The sequence below is a fragment of the Penaeus monodon genome, chromosome 22 (assembly GCF_015228065.2).
Source record: "Penaeus monodon isolate SGIC_2016 chromosome 22, NSTDA_Pmon_1, whole genome shotgun sequence".
NCBI classification, from domain to species: domain Eukaryota; kingdom Metazoa; phylum Arthropoda; class Malacostraca; order Decapoda; family Penaeidae; genus Penaeus; species Penaeus monodon.
The window spans coordinates 43,740,548-43,740,803 of NC_051407.1; the positions used below are offsets into that span (position 1 = coordinate 43,740,548).

Genomic DNA, 256 nt, shown 5'->3' on the forward strand with positions numbered 1-256 from the left:
CTATACTAAAACTTCAATCCATTACAACAAGTAATGAGACTGCATTTTAGCTTTACGAACATGCAAAACATTGTGTTTGGTTCTCAAAACAATAAACTTCAATATAATCTCAAGGCTGTAAAACAGGAGCTTACGCTCTGATTTGATCGCCCACGGTGAGTGGCACACGGGGGGGGCCCGGCCACAGGCAATTGCTGCTAAATTTGTCACCCGGAAATAGGGAGTATGGCACAACGAAGCACCCATCGCAAGTGGG

At 44.9% G+C, this 256-nt stretch overlaps 1 protein-coding gene across 1 annotated transcript in view; it reads right to left on the reverse strand.

Annotated features, from left to right (window-relative positions):
- The window catches only part of LOC119587190 (short/branched chain specific acyl-CoA dehydrogenase, mitochondrial-like), a 10,511-nt gene that overhangs the window by 4,395 nt on the left and 5,860 nt on the right, over window positions 1–256 (reverse strand).